At 45.6% G+C, this 15,435-nt stretch overlaps 1 pseudogene across 1 annotated transcript in view; it reads left to right on the top strand.

Annotated features, from left to right (window-relative positions):
* Positions 1-1,725: 1,725 nt before the first annotated feature.
* LOC112620258 overlaps positions 1,726-15,435 on the top strand; it is a 41,999-nt pseudogene continuing 28,289 nt past the window's right edge. The window contains exons 1-2 of the transcript XR_003118497.1: positions 1,726-1,878; positions 15,004-15,181. The product of XR_003118497.1 is annotated as a rab5 GDP/GTP exchange factor-like (transcript). The remainder of the gene's footprint in view (positions 1,879-15,003; positions 15,182-15,435) is intronic.

The following is a 15,435-nucleotide window of genomic DNA, read 5'->3' as shown; positions in this document are numbered from 1 at the left end:
AGCTACACAAGAAGAAGCCAAAACATCTGCACTGGTGCTGCATTTTTGCTTAGTCGTATTGTAGCAGGATGAGCTGCAGACAAAACCTCTCAGACACCGAGTTGTAGAAGGAAGGGCTTTATTCAGCTGGGAGCATCGGCAAGCTACTGCCTTAAAATCCGAGCTTTCTGAGTGCACAATTTCTGTCCCTTTTAAGGGCTCACAACACTAAAGATTTCACATGAAAGGGTCGTGACTGATTTGAGCAAGCAGGGGGTATGTGACAGGGGCTGCATGCACCGGTGGTCAGAGAGAAACAGAACAGGGCAGGGAGATTCACAATGTTTTTCTATACAATGTCTGGAATCTATGAATAACATCGGTTTTTAAGTTATGAGTTGATTTTTAACTACTGGGTTTAGGCCAGGCAGGCCCAGGCCTGGTTTCGGGCCTGTCGTTGGGCTGCCTGTCTTTGGTTTTACTTCCTTATTTTTTTCTTAAAACAGGTACTGAGTATAAAACAATATAAAACAATATGAGAGGGTTTCTCTCTTTCCTCACTATCATTTTCTGAGTCCTGAGAGTTTTCATGTTTGGATGAGTGACCAGTCTGAAAGTCACTTAAGTCTTGCTTAAACTCCAGAACTGCTGGCATCTTCCTTCTCCTCTTCCGTCCCGTGTGGCTTCACCCTCATAGTCCCTTATGGTCTCAACTTGGAGCCATCATCTTATCAGGGTCTCCCTAGGCTCCCAATCCCTCACTCCTGCCTGCTTATTCTATAGCACCATGTTATTTATTTTTAAAGTAATTATGATTACATTATAGGCTTAATTGTGATCCCCACCAAATTCATATGTTGAAGTCCTAACCCCAGTACCTGAGAACGCGGCTGTATTTAGAAACAGTGTCTCTAAAGAGGTGAGTTAAGATGATGCCATTAGGGTGGGCCCTAATCCAATTCGACTGGTGACTTTATAAAAAGAGGAAATTTTGACACACATACAGACACTAAAAATGCATGTTCACAGAGAAAAGGCCATGTGAGGACACAGTGAAGAGGTGACTTTCGCGTCTGTGTGAAGAGACTAACAAACAGGCTTTGTGTGAGCAACGAGGCTGTTTATTTCACCTGTGTGCAGGCGGGCTGAGTCCGAAAAGAGAGTCAGGTAAGGGAGAAACGGGTGGGGCCGTTTTATAGGATTTGGGTAGGTAAAGGAAAATTACAGTCAAAGGGGGTTCTTCTCTGGCGGGCAGGGGCGGGGCACACAAGGTGCTCAGTGGGAGTTTTTGAGCCAGGATGAGCCAGGAAAAGGAATTTCACAAGGTAATGTCATCAGTTAAGGCAGTAACAGGCCATTTTCACTTCTTTTGTGATTCTTCAGTTACTTCAGGCCATCTGGATGTATACGTGCAGGTCACAGGGGATATGATGGCTTAGCTTTGGGCTCAGAGGCCTGACAGTGACCATCTATAATCCAAGGAGAGAGGCCTCAAGAGAAACCAAACCTGCCAGTTCTGTGATCTGATCTTGGGTTCCTTTTTTTTTTCTTTTGTTTGAGAGAGTTTCACTCTGTTACCCAGGCTGCAGTGCACTGGCACGATCTCGGCTCACCGCAACCACCGCCTCCCAGGTTCAACCGATCCTCCTGCCTCTGCCTCCCTAGTAGATAGGGTTACAGGGACGCGCCACCTTTGGATCCGCTGGCACTTCCTCCAGCCACGAGCCAAAAGCGCCGGAAGTGACGTTTGCACGCCGTGCCTAACTTGCATTCGCTGGCAGTGACGGGAGCGGGGCTAGCAGGAGGGTGGGTTTGAGGCGGAAGTGGACCGCGGAGCCGAGACCTACCCGAAAGACGCGAGCGAGCGGCGCTTTGGGCGCCGGTGGAGACGCGGGCGAGGTACAGAGCGGATGGACTGGGCCTAAGAGCTGCGCGGCTCTCAGCTCTGGGAGCGGGGTGGCGGGGCGGCGGGGCTTCTCGGGCCGGGGGCGGCGGGGCGGTTGGTCTGTGCCATCCGCGCGGCTGGGGCAGTTGCGCGTCGGTGCCTCCCGCTGTCCGTCGTCCCACGTTCCCGCCCCATCAGCGCCGCCTGCCCCGTTCCAGGCCGCCCTCGGCTCCTTTAATCCTCACAGTGCGCGGCCTTTCTGTCTCAGGCGCTCATTGCCGGAATCTCCAGTGCCCGGCCAAGCTCCGGAGGCCTGATGCGGAGCGTTTCCTGGCTGCCTCCCTCTCCGGCGGTTTCCCTGGGCCTGGCTCCCACTTCCCGTCCAGGACGCGGGCTCCAAAGCAACATCTGTGCTCGCTCGTGGCCCCTCCCAGGACCTCCCCGGAATGCGCCGGGATGGGACGCGCGGACCCAGACCACAGCCCCAGGCGGCGGCGGGGGCACCGGGACTTGATGCCGCGTGGCCCTGGGGGGACAGAAGCGTCCCAGAATTGGGAGGGGATTTGAAGCCTGTGGTCCTGACTTCCACCCCGTGGCTGCTGGCGAGGCTGTGGGGCTGGGGTTAGGAGTCGAAGTCCCTATTTCCGAACCGTCTGGGAGGAGAGCCGGGGTATGCTATAGCGGAAGTTTAGGGAGAGAGAGGGAGGGACTCTGCCGCTTTGGAGGCTAGGTCATAGGCAGCTGGCGGTGTCTCAGCGCGGGTGACCAATCCTTGTGGTTGGGAAATGTGTCGTGGGCGCCCGTGGGCTCGTTTTGCCTTTGAGATTAGATAGATTTTTCCAGGGCGAGTTTACAGGAGCACCTTGGGAGTTGGTTTTTGGCTTGGAGAGCTACTATCCCCCCTCTAAACCTAAAACTGCTTTGTTTTTATTTACTATTTTTTCGAGATGGGATCTCACAATGTTGCCCAGGCAGGTGTCAAACTCCTGGCCTTAAGTGATCCTCCCGCCTCAGCCTCCTAGAGTGCTGGAATTACAGGCGTGAGCCAGCGCGCGGCTTTAACTGTTGTTAAAGAGTCTGTTCCTTAAAATTGTTGTACCAAGAAACTTGCCAGAGATGAAAATGTGATTATATTGTTAATATTTAATGATAAATAACATTTTGCTTTTACGAGTTACTGATTCATATCCACAGGATTAAGAAATGTTCAGGATTTGAATTTTTAATGACCTTCTAAGCAGTCATGTTTCTGCTGTCTAGAAGTTGCCCAGTTGAGGAGAAGGGACAGTCAAGATACTTTGAAAACAGTGTGGTAAGCAGTGTGAGCTAAGATGGAGCACCGAGGAAGGAGCCGGGCATTTAGGCCATGCTGTTGGGTGTGGAGCCTGGAAGGGATCAGGGAATACTTTCTGCAGGTGTCCTGAAGAATGAGTAACATTTAGACTAACAGGGTGGAGTGAGGGAGAGGGGGGGACCAAAGGAGAGGAGACCAGTAACTATAAGGAGGTGCTTATTTATTTGGGAACAGGGTCTCACTTTGTCACCCAGGCTGGAGTACAGTGACAAGATTATGAGTCACTGAAGTCTCAACTGCCTAGGCTCAAGTGATCCTTCCACCTCTGCCTTCCGAGTAGCTGAGACTGCAGATGGGTGCTGTCACACAAAGCTGATTTTTAAATATTTTGTAAAGATGGGGTCTTGCTGTGTTGCCCAGGCTGGTCTCAAACTCCTGGACTCAAGCAATCCTCCCGCCTCAAGTGTCCCTCAAGTGTCGCCTCAAGCATCAAGGGATGCTGGTGCACACTTGTAGTCCCAGCTACTTGGGAAGCTAAAGTGGGGAGGATCACTTGAGCCCAGGCAGTCACGGCTACAGTGAGTTGTTATCATGCCACTGCATTCTAGCCTGGGTTATAGAGCAAGACCATATGTCAGATAGAGAAAAGAAAAGGAAAAAAGGTAAAGAAAAGAAATGCCTTTAACAGAGACCGTCTCATGTGTTGCAGGTTGCTGTTCCTTTAGGTGGAGTTAGGAGAAATAATTTTTGGTCAGTAACTTAGTGAATAAATGGACCATTTGTGCTGCTTCCCTGGGTGAGAGCATAGAGAAATGGTACAAAGTTGGCTACTGTAGCCAGATTATCTTATGTGTAATTTTGAGCTGTTAGTCCAGAGAATGGCATGCTCAGATTAGAGTTACAATTTTGCTTAACCAAGGAGGGCTTGATTTAGTACAACAGAAGACTGTTGTCTGAAACTCATTCCTTAAGAATGCTGCCCTGCTTGCTCTGCTCATTCCAACAGCAATCAGCTCTACATTATATTCCCAGGAGTTGATTATCATTTGGAATTATTTGTCCAGGCTAACGTTTGGACAAATAATGTTTTGTTATATTTAACATTAAAACTCTGACATTGACATTCACATTCGTTTTGGAAGCATTATATTTAATCATATGAAAGTTGGTGAACCTTGGATTACAGAGTGCAAATGCTAATAAGCCTTTTATTAGAATGATGGTGTCTTCATACCATGAAGTTGAGGACTGAAAGATATATAAGAAGAGTACCTATGAATCGAAAGAAAATAGTAATGACATAGAAAAATGAGCAAGATCAGTTAATTTCTTCAAAGAAAATATGTTAATGCCAATAAATGTCTGTAAAGATGGCTAACCTTAGGGAAATGCACGTTAAATGATTTTTTTTTGTTTGCCTGTCAGATTGACAGAAAATTAAAGTTCAATAATGTTATGCTTGTGAGGTTATGGGAAACCAGATTCTCATACACTGTAGGTGGGAATGTAAATAGTATATTTTGTCAAACCAGTTTGGTATATGTCAAAATTTTAAATGCACATACCCTTTGGCATTCCGTTTCTGTTTCTAGCAAACTGTTTGATTTATTTTTACTTACATTTGTATCCCAAGTGCCTGTCCCAAGTGCCTGTCGTACAGTAATCCATCAGTATATAAATATTTGTTGAATGAGTGCAGAGGGAACATTATAAGAATATGTACCACGTACAGTAACTGTCTCTGGATGATGACGGAAACTTTTTTTTCTACTTGTCTATATATGTCGGGTTTTGTAAATAGTATAAGTGTTCTTTTTTTTTTTTTTTTTTTTTTTTGAGATGGAGTCTCACTCTGTCGCCCAGGCTGGAGTGCAATGGTGTGATCTCGGCTCTCGGCTCACTGCATTCTCCGCCAATAATGAGTATTCTTTACTCATTTAAGGGAAAATTTAAGGGAAAAAAATCACCCAAAAGTTTTATTCCTTAACTGAGGTCAAAGGATAGCTTATCGTTTTACTAGAATTGATGGAATGTTTCCTGTAAGTCCCAGATGAGTTGCCTGGAGAGAGGAGTGACTTCTGAGGGCATGACATTGAACCCAGGAATAGGAAGCGGACCCTCAAGAAGGATAGCGGGAAACTGCTCACATCTGCAAAGTGTTTTTGTTTTGCTTTTCTGAGACGAAACTGGCTTGCATCCAGAGCCTTAAGAAAGAGTACTAATAGTTCTGGGAGCTTTGTAAGTAAGCTTTGTACATCTCTGTCCTTTTTAGGGTACCTGGACCCAGAATAAATCCTAGCCCTGGGGCACAATTTGTAGAATCCTAACTGTCCCAGCAGCAGAGATCATTTTTACTCTGTCTTGTCTGACATCAGTGGGACCAATTGAATTGTGCATTCTTTATGTCCAGGTTGCTCAATCAAGCTCCTCTTTATTGGAATGCAGTGCTCCCACAGGAGCTGCGTGTGGCCCCTCAGAGCTCCCTCTGGAAGCAGTGCTGGTGGTGGTTACCTGTCTAGGGACAGGTCTGTCTGCCCAGGAGAGGAAGAGTTGAGTTTCACGCAGTTGATCCCCCATGTTTCTTCCTGCGTTTACAGGCTATGCCGTCTGTAGCTCTGACGTCCAATCTGGGTGTGCCAACTCTCCTGCCTTCTACCATAACAGACACTGTCACCACCACTACATAGCCTTTCAAATGATGGCACTCTCTTTTGGTGGTACCCTTGCTCTCTTTTTATACTTAGAAGCAGCAGAATGAGTGGTGTGTTTAACTGATACACATTGGTCCCATGATAGGTGTTTATTTTTATTAAAAAACGTTCACGTGTGATTTTTTTTTTTTTTTGAGAGGGAGCCTCGCTCTGTTGCCCAGACTGAAGTGCAGTGGTGCAATCTCTGCTGACTGCAAGCTCTGCCTCCTGGGTTCATGCCATTCTCCTGCCTCAGCCTGCCTAGTAGCTGGGACTACAGGCACCTGCCACCATGCCCAGCTAATTTTTTTTTGTATTTTTAGTAGAGACGGGGTTTCACCGTGTTAGCCAGGAAGGTCTTAATTTCCTGACCTCTCGATCCACCCACCTCGGCCTCTCGAAGTGCTGAGATTACAGGCGTGAGCCACCACGCCTGGCCTCATGTGTGATTTTTAACAAAACTTTAAAATTTGGAATAATTAATAACTTTAAATCTATAGGAAGCCGTAAAGATAGTACAGACAGGTCCTGTGTACTCTTCTAGTTTGCTTAATGGTTATATCTTACATAACTGTAATATAATGTCGAAACCTGGAAATTGATATTTGTGCAACGTAGGTGTATAGTGTCATGCACATTTTATCTCATACGTAGATTCCTGTAGCCACCGCCATAGTCAAGATACAGAACTATTCCATTACCCCAAAGACTTCCCTCCTGCCTTTTTAGTCACATCCTGTGTCAGCAGTCCCCAGGGCTGCCCCCAGGTTTCGTAATTCACTTGAGGCTCTCGCAGGACATATTTATTCCTTGCTATGGTTTGTTGCAGTGAGGGGATACAAAGCAGGATTAATAAAGGGTAGTTGTGCATTAAGCAGATTCTACAGGACACCAGCACTGTTAAGATTCGAAGAGTGTTCTCCCAGCAGAGTTGCCCAGGATGTGCTTACTTCCCCAGCCGTAAACTCTAGCAACACGTGTGAAGTGTTTTTTATTGTGAAAGCTCAGGTACGCCTCAGAATCCAGGGCTTTTACTGGAGGCTGGTCACATAGTGTATTCGTTCGTTCATTCTCACATTGCTATAAAGAAATACCTGACACTGAGTCATTTATAAAGAAAGGAGGTTTGATTAGCTCACAGTTCTACAGGCTGTACGGGAAGCATTGCAGCTTCTGCTTCTAGGGAGGCCTCAGGAAGCTTCCAATCACAGTGGAAAGCAAAGAGGGAGCAAAGTGTCTCCCCTGGTGGGAGCAGGAGCAAGAGAGAAGGTGCTACACACTTTTAAACAACCAGATCTCACAAGCACAGAACCACAGGGGATGGTGCGAAACCATTCATGAGTAACTGCCCCATGATCAGATCACCTTTCATGGGCCCCACTTCCAACACTGGGGATTACAATTCAACATGACATTTGGGTGGGGACACAGATCCAAACCATATCACATAGGCATATAGTCCCTTTGGGACTGACCACTGTTAGAGCAACTCCAAAAGGAAAGCAGGTGTTTACCATAAATCATACAATTTGCACAAAATACCTAGACAAGCTGGTACAGTGTGGTTCAGTACCGTAACCATACAAAATACCCTTATCACTTAGGGCATAGGGCTAGTACAAGACCTCAGTTTCTAGAAGCTGACCAAGGGCCAGTCTAACCCAGCTGACCAAGCAGGCCCGTCTGAGAATGTGCATCATTTGAGCAACGCAATCCTGCTGGGTTAACTGTTTATACCATTTTCCTTCCCCTCCTCTCCCTTGCTTTCACCACTCTTAACCTGGAAAAAGCACTAATTTGTTCTCCATATCTGTAGCTTTGTCATTTGGAAAGGTTGTATAAATCCTAGAGTATGTGACCTTTTAAGAAGCACTTTTTAAAAAAGTCAACATGTTGCTCTTGAGCCTCCAGGTTTTTGCATGTGTTAATAGTGTGTCCTTTTTAGTGTTAGGTATTGTCTTGTGTGGTCTTGCCCCAGTTTGTTTTCCCATCCCATAGATGTTTATTTTCCCTTGTAAAGTTGGTTAGCATGTATAATTTTTTTTTTTTCTGAAACAGTGTTCTCTGTTGCCCAGGCTGGAGTGCAGTGGCAGGACCTCAGTTCACCTCAACCTCTGCCTCCTGGGTTCAAGTGATTCTCCGGCCTCAGCCTCCTGAGTAACTGGGACTACAGGCGCATGCCACCATGCCCAGCTAATTTTTGTATTTTTAATAGAGATGGAGTTTCACTGTGTTGACCAGGCTGGTCTCAAACTCCTGACCTCGTGATCTGCCCGCCTTGGCCTCCCAAAGTTCTGGGATTATAGGCATGAGTCACCGCGCCCATCCAGCATGAGTAATTTTAACATAATGGCTAATCACCCATGAGAGAAGGAGACTTTTGAACATTTTTAAATAATAGAGACAGGGTCTTGCTATGTTGCCCAGGCTGGTCTTAAACACTTGGCTTCAAGCCATCCTCCCACCTTCACCTCCCAAAGTGCTGGGATTATACGCATGAACCATTGCACCTGGCCCCGGGGAAGGGATTTTTGTATTTATTAAGCATTTAGTATGTATCATTGCTTTATTTATAGCCATGTTATTCTATGGTCTCTACAATAACCTTATTCATTTAGTTATTGTTTTTTCAACAAAGATTTGAGAACCTATGATATGCCCAGTTGTGCAGGGAAAAACCTCCTCAAACGGTGTTTTTCCTCTGCTCACGCCAAGCATTCATCAACACAGAAGACTTCCATGACCATATGTGTGCGGATTCTTCCCCTACACACCACACCGACTGGGTGTCTTCCTTCACTATCTACCAGGAGATAGTGTTCACTTCCTGCACTATCTACCAGGAGATAGTGTCAGATTGCACAGGATGAGGACTCAGTCTCCATGACTGCCATTCCTAACCCCCATCAGTTGCAACTCCGGGCCTCCAGAACTTCTTTTTTTTTTTTTGAGACGGAGTCTCGCTCTGTCGCCCAGGCTGGAGTGCAGTGGCCGGATCTCGGCTCGCTGCAAGCTCCGCCTCCCGGGTTCACGCCATTCTCTTGCCTCAGCCTCCGGAGTAGATGGGACTACAGGCGCCCACCACCTCGCCCGGCTAGTTTTTTGTATTTTTTAGTAGAGACGGGGTTTCACGGTGTTAGCCAGGATGGTCTCGATCTCCTGACCTCGTGATCCGCCCGTCTCGGCCTCCCAAAGTGCTGGGATTACAGGCTTGAGCCACCGNATTTTTTATTTTTTTTTTTTTTTTTTTTTTTGAGACGGAGTTTCGCTCTGTAGCCCGGGCTGGAGTGCAGTGGCCGGATCTCAGCTCACTGCAAGCTCCGCCTCCCGGGTTCTCGCCATTCTCCTGCCTCAGCCTCCGGAGTAGCTGGGATTACAGGCGCCCGCCACCTCGCCCGGCTAGTTTTTTGTATTTTTAGTAGAGACGGGGTTTCACTGTGTTAGCCAGGATGGTCTCGATCTCCTGACCTCGTGATCCACCCGTCTCGGCCTCCCAAAGTGCTGGGATTACAGGCTTGAGCCACCGCGCCCGGCCTAGCATCATTCTTTTACATGTGGCTATCCGATTTTCCCAGCAGTATTTGGTGAAAAGACTCTTTTTTTTTTTTTTTTTTTTTTTTGAGACAGAGTCTGGCTCTGTTGCCCAGGCTGGAGTGCAGTGGTGTGATCTCTGCTCGCTGCAAGCTCCACCTCCTGGGTTCACGCCATTCTCCTGCCTCAGCCTCCTGTGTAGCTGGGATTACAGGCGCCCACCACCACGCCCGGCTAATTTTTTTGTATTTTTGGTAGAGACAGGGCTTCACTGTGTTCGCCAGGATGGTCTCGATCTCCTGAACTCGTGATCCGCCCACCTCAGTCTCCCAAAGTGGTGGGATTACAGGCATGAGCCACCGTGCTTGGCCGAAAAGACTCTTTTTTCGCCATTGAATACTCTTGGTACTTCTGTGGAAAATCAGTTGACAGAAGAATTGTGAGTTTATTTGTGGAATCTCAATTTATTCTGTTGATTTCTATGACTGTTCTTGTGCCAGTACCACGCTGTAGTAATTCCCATGGCTTTGTAGTAAGGTTTGAAATCAGGAAATATAAGTTTTCTTACATTCGGTTTCAAGATTGTTTTGGCCATTCTGGGTCCTTGTTCTCTTCTGCGTTTTAGGGTTCATGTGCTTCATTGGGCCCATCTAGATATCTAGGATAATCTCCTTGTTTTAATGATTAGTCAACTCAATTATATCTGCAAAGTCCTTTTTGCAGTGAAAGGTGACATAATCACAGGTGTAGCACCAGAGAGTGAAGGTCATGGGTGCACAGGTCCTGTGAGGTTTAATTTGGTATAAAGGTGGAGAATGATAGGAGCAGTGAGGTTGGAGAGAGAGATAGGAAAGGGAGTTTCAGAAATATTACATAGTTTGCCTACAGTCACATTTCTAGTATGTGGCAAAGCTGGGGTTCGAGTGCAGATACGACTGATCCCTGTGATTTCATGGTCCACATCAAATCAGTCTTCTTTCTTTTTTTTTTTTTTTGAGACGGAGTCGTGCTCTGTTGCCCAGGCTGGAGTGCAGTGGCGCGATCTCGGCTCACTGCAAGCTCTGCCTTCCCAGTTCATGCCATTCTCCCGCCTCAGCCTCCCAAGTAGCTAGGACTACAGGTGCCCGCCACCACGCCCGGCTAATTTTTTGTATTTTTAGTGGAGACGGGGTTTCACCATGTTAGCCAGGATGGTCTCGATCTCCTTACCTCATGATCCACCCGTCCTGGCCTCCCAAAGTGCTGGGATTACAGGCGTGAGCCACCGCGCCTGGCCACCAAATCAGTCTTCTTAGACTCAGAGCTATTGTTACTGTTTCTGTCTAATACATATAGAGCTTTTAATGTATGCCAAGTAATGCACAGAGCACTCCTTTATGTTTTTCTAGCTCTTAAAGAGCATCTGTAGAAGTCTTTTGGCATAGACTCTTTTGGCTCTACTGGAACCAGCTTAAGAAAAAAAGAAAAAAGCAGTTGGGGAACCAGTGTGTATGTCTCAGAATCTGAGGGTGGGCGTGCAGCTAAACCTTAGCCAGGGATTGGATCTGGGAGATTGAAATCACCCAGGACCTACTGGGCCTTCTACTTTTCTCTGCTTCTTGGGGGTATGTCTGTTTCACTCTGTAGACTGTCCTGATACTCAGACCACTTGATGGAAGATGATCATGTTACACAGTTCCATCATTCAAGAGAACAGCCCCGATTTAGTCCCATATCCAAAACTCCAAGCAAAAGACTCTAACACAGAGAGAATCAGCTGTGACCCTGAATTGGGGGACCATTTACCTTATACAAATGTAGCTGCTGCCAGCTTATCTTTGCGGATTGAGAGGACAGTTTCCTGATACACGGGAGGTATTTGCACATGTGCTAGGCAGATTCCCCAAACTGTGTTTATTTTAGTAACATGGACTAGTACTATCATACTTACAGTACAAAATTTTAAAAAGTGAATTGATCTATGCGAAAAAATAGGTATTTCCTTTTGCCCATTTCTCTTGGAAGGGAAGGGACAGCAGGATGATAATGGCAAGATTAGCTCAAACTTTCAAAATAATTTGAAACCCAGGACTTGGCATACTAAGTGTAGGCTTAGTGGAGCCCTAGAGTTCAGGATCACCTGGGTAACGTGGCAAAACACCGCCTCTGCAAAAAAAATACAACAGTTAGCCAGGCGTGGTGGCTGAGTGGTGGGAGTATTGCTTGAGCTTGGGAAGTCAAGGCTGCAGTGAGCTGTGATCACACCACTGTACTCCAGCCTGACAGACCCTGTCTTCTTAAAAAAAAAAAAAAAAAAAATTGGGGAAGCTTAGTGATGACTCTGCCACTTACTCCCTTTTTGATGGAATAAGTCGAGATTTCTTTTTTTTTTTTTTTTTTGAGACAGAGTTTCACTCTTGTTGCCGGGGCTGGAGTGCAATTGCACCATCTTGGCTCACTGCAACCTCTGCTTCCCGAGTTCAAGCAATTCTCCTGCCTCAGCCTCCTGAGTAGCTGGAATTACAGGCATGCACTACCATGCCTGGATAATTTTTTTGTATTTTCAGTAGAGACGGGGTTTCTCCATGTTGGTCAGGCTGATCTCGAACTCCCAACCTCAGGTGATCCGCCCGTGTCAGCCTCCCAAAGTGCTGGGATTACAGGCGTGAGCCACCGTGCCTGGCCAGGATTTCTTAATGTTATTTGATTTCCCTCTCCCTGCCAAGTCTCATTAAGTAACTATTACAGATCTTACCTCTAAGGTAGATTTCCATCTGTCGTCTTTCCATTCCCACTGTGTTACATATTTAATTAATTAATTAATTAATTTATTTATTTTTGAGACAGGGTTTCACTCTGTTGCCCAGACTGGAGTGCCCTGGTGCGATCTCGGCTTCCTGCAGTCTCTGCGCGTGGGTCCAAGCAATTCTTGTGCCTCAGCCTCCCAAGTAGCTGGGATTACAGGTCAGCGCCACCATACCTGGCTACCCACTGTGTTACCTCTAGTCCTCTAATTGTAGTTGCTTCTTGGTCAGTTTCCATGTCTCCTGTTCTGTACTTCTCCCTAATCCAACCTAGAAATTGCCTCTCAAGTTTTGTTTTGTTTTGTTTTTTGTTATTTTGAGATGGCATCTTGCTCTGTTGCCCAGGCTGGAGTGCAGTGGTGGCAACAAATTTTTGTGTGTTTAATAGAGACAGCGTTTGCCATGTTGGCCAGGCTGGTCTCGAACTCCTAACCTCGGGTGATCCACCCGTCTCCGCCTCCGAAAGTGCTGGGATTACAGGCATGAGCGATGTCTGGCCAATTTTTTTTGTTTTTAATCATAGAGTAAAATTTATTTGGGAGGAGTATAATGTTCTGGGAATTTTTTTTTTTTTTTTTCTTTTTTCTTTTTTTGAGACGAAGTCTGGCTCTGTCGCCCATTCTGGAGTGCAGTGGTGCGATCTCGGCTCACTGCAAGCTCCACCTTCCGGGTTCACGCCATTCTCCTGCCTCAGCTTCCCAAGTAGCTGGGACTACAGGCGCCCATCACCACGCCCAGCTAATTTTTTTGTATTTTTAGTAGAGTTAGGGTTTCACCATGTTAACCAGGATGGTCTCGATCTGCCCTTGTGATCCGCCTGCCTCGGCCTCCCAAAGTGCTGGGATTACAGGCATGAGCCACTGCGCCCGGCTGGAATTTTAAAATTTTAATAGATTTATGTAAACACCTCCACAATCAGAATACAGAAGTTTCATCACCCAAAAACTTTCTTGTGCTAATCCTTTATAGTCACATCCTTTCCTACCCCTAGTTCCTAAATGGAATCATACAATGTGTAAACTTTTAAGATGGCTGCTATGGTCTGAATCTTTGTGTGTCCCCCGAATTCGTATGTTGAAAATCGAAACCGCAAGGTGATGCTACTAGGAGGTGGAGCCTTTGGGAGGTGAGTGGTTCATGAAAGTGGAGCCCCCATGACTGGGGCTTATAAGTGCCCTTAAAAGAGACTGCAGAGAGCCTAGCCTGTCTTCCGCTCCCACCATGTGAGGACACAGGGAGAAGGTACCTTCATTGAACCACCAGACACCAACATCTGTTGACTTCTTGATCTTGAACTTGCCAGCTTCCTGAACTGTGAGAAATAAATTTCTGTTTTTTGTGACCTACCCAGTTTATGGTATTTTGTTCCTGCAGCCAGAAGGAACTAAGATGCTGGCTTCTGTCAGCATAAAGCCTTTGAGATTCATCGAAGTTGTTGGGTGTACTGATACCTGTTGTTTTCCTGAGTAGCATTCTGTTGTGTGGATGTACCATAGTTTGTTTATTCATTCTCCCATTGAAAGATATTTTAGTGGTCATTTTTTGTCATCACAGATAATGCTACTATAACTGTTTGTGTATAGAATTTTGTAAATAGCAGTTTTTATTTCTCTAGAGGGAATACCCAGGAGAGGGATTGTGTGGTTGGATGGTCATTGTATGTATACATTTTTGAGAAACTATAAAAGTGTTTTCTCTAGTGTCTGTACTATTTTGTATTCCACTAGGAATGTGTGAGGGTTGTAGTTGCTCTGCATCCCTGCCGCCACTTGGTATTGTCAGTATTTATTTTTTTTCTGAGGTGGGGTCTCACTCTGTCACCCAGGCTGAAGTGCAGTGGTGTGATGATACTGGCTTGCTGCAGCTTCCACCTCCTGGGCTCAAGTGATCCTCCCACCTCAGCCTACTGAGTAGCTGGAACCATATCCATGCACCACCATCCCTGCCTAATTTTTTTTTTTTTTTTTTTGTATTTTTTGGTAGAGACTGGATTTTGCCATGTTGCCCAGGCTGTGTCAGTATTTTTTGTTTTAGCCATTCTAATGATTTGATATCTCATGGTGGTTTTAATTTGCATTTCTCTAATGACTGAACAATGTTGAACAAGTATTTATATGCTTATTTGCCACTGCATCAAAAACTGCATATTTTTTTATAGTAGTCATCCTAATGGGTACGAAGGTTTTGATTTGCATTTCCCTAATTAGTGATGTTGAGCACTTTTTCACATGTTTATTGGCTGTTTGTATGTCTTTGGATAATTGTCTATTGAAGTCTTTTTCCCATTTGTTAACCAGATCATCTTGGTTTTTTTTGTTATTGAGTGGTAAGAGTTCCTTTATATTCTGGATATTAACCCCTTATTAGATTTTGGTTCCTGTGTTGTGCAAGCATTTTCAAGTTTGATGGAATTAATGTATTTGTCTGATTTTGCTTTTGTTGCCTGTGCTTTTGGTGTCATATCCTAGAAGTCCTTGCAAAATCCAGTGTCGGGAAGCTTTTCCCCTAAGTTTTCTTCTAGGAGTTTTCTAGTTTCAAGCCTATACATTTAGGTCTTTAATCTAATGTTAGCTCTTTCTTAATGGGTTCTTTGTATTTTGGGCAGGGAATAAGTCTTTTTTTAATATAACTGTGGCAGGAATTTACTATATATACCTTTTTTTCTTCTTCCTTCCTCCCCTCTTTCCCTCCCTCCTTCCCTCCCTCCTTCATTCCCTTCTTCCCTCTCTTACGGCTTGAAGATAATGGAATCACTCACTTTTTGTTCATAATTGGTAAGATTTTAGTTAGTAGAATGATGATTCATTTTCAACAACACTTTGTTGTTTGTTCATTGGTTAGCAGGAAGAAGATGAGCCCGAAGTCCGAACGCGGCGGAATTCATGTGGATCCTGTGCAAGAAAGAATGTGGTTACTACGGCAACCCAGCCTGGCAGGGTTTCTGCTCCAAGCACTGGAGGGAAGAGTACCACAAGGCCAGGCTGTAGGAGATGCAGGAGGACTGGGAGCTGGCAGAGCGGTAAAAGGACTTAACTAAGAGTGGTTGAACAGTGACGTGACTGGATACATAGTTCTGTCACCGTCGAAATACATTTTTCTCTTCTGCATTGAGCTATCAGCACATCAGTTTAATATTAAGGAAAAGGATGTTTTCCCCTCTTCTTCTCAGTTAGCCTTTGATGAACAGCTTTCAGTAGTTTCTTCATTTTGTGTATGTCTTAACTTCTGATTATTTTCCTTGGGTTGTGTTAGTCTTAGTTCTCAAATTTAGAC

The sequence above is a fragment of the Theropithecus gelada genome, chromosome 3, assembly GCF_003255815.1.
Source record: "Theropithecus gelada isolate Dixy chromosome 3, Tgel_1.0, whole genome shotgun sequence".
In the NCBI taxonomy this organism is placed as follows: Eukaryota; Metazoa; Chordata; class Mammalia; order Primates; family Cercopithecidae; genus Theropithecus; species Theropithecus gelada.
The sequence above is the reverse complement of the archived record's forward strand: the minus strand, read 5'-3'. Positions and strand labels throughout refer to the sequence as shown.